Source organism: Antechinus flavipes, chromosome 6 (genome assembly GCF_016432865.1).
Source record: "Antechinus flavipes isolate AdamAnt ecotype Samford, QLD, Australia chromosome 6, AdamAnt_v2, whole genome shotgun sequence".
Classification (NCBI taxonomy): Eukaryota; Metazoa; Chordata; class Mammalia; order Dasyuromorphia; family Dasyuridae; genus Antechinus; species Antechinus flavipes.
The window spans coordinates 252,833,811-252,834,427 of record NC_067403.1 but is presented as its reverse complement, the minus strand read 5'-3'; positions in this window follow the sequence as shown (position 1 = coordinate 252,834,427).

Here is a 617-nt window from a genome sequence, read left to right as displayed (position 1 = left end):
TATACTGCATTGTATGCTTTTTTTTTCCTTTTGTAACAAAATATTTTCAATAATAAATGGGGTGTGAGCTGTTTCATGGACCCTGCATTGGAGACACGTGTCGAGCTTTGGGTTTGACTCTTAAAGGGCTCCCCTGGCGCCTTCCTCCATCACAGGCAATTTCCCCAAGCAACAGTGTCCAAGGAGCGACCCGGCCTGACAGCAGGAGCGTTGGGTGCCCCCGGGATACTTGGGGGAGGGGGGGTGTAGTAAAGGGGTATTGGGAAACGATCATCGAGGGGGTGGGGAGGGGGGGAATCCAGGGCGCAGGCCACCGGCAGTCTCAGATTCTCGTGGCCCAGTGACCTCAGGTGGATTTGACCCTTTGGGACCCCACCAGGGATTTCTTGGCAGAGTGGTTTGCTTTCCCTCTCCAGTTCATTTTACAAATGAAGAAACTGAGGCTGGGAGAGTGACCTGGCCTGCCCAGGATCCCAGCTAGCAAATGTCTGAGGCCATGGCGCCCCCTGGTGGTCTCGTGCTGAGCATTTAGCAGCATCCTAATTCCCAGGTGGTCTAAGCATCCCATCTAACAGTTCTGAGAGAAGCTGGGGTAACAGGACCCGGCCTTACAAAGG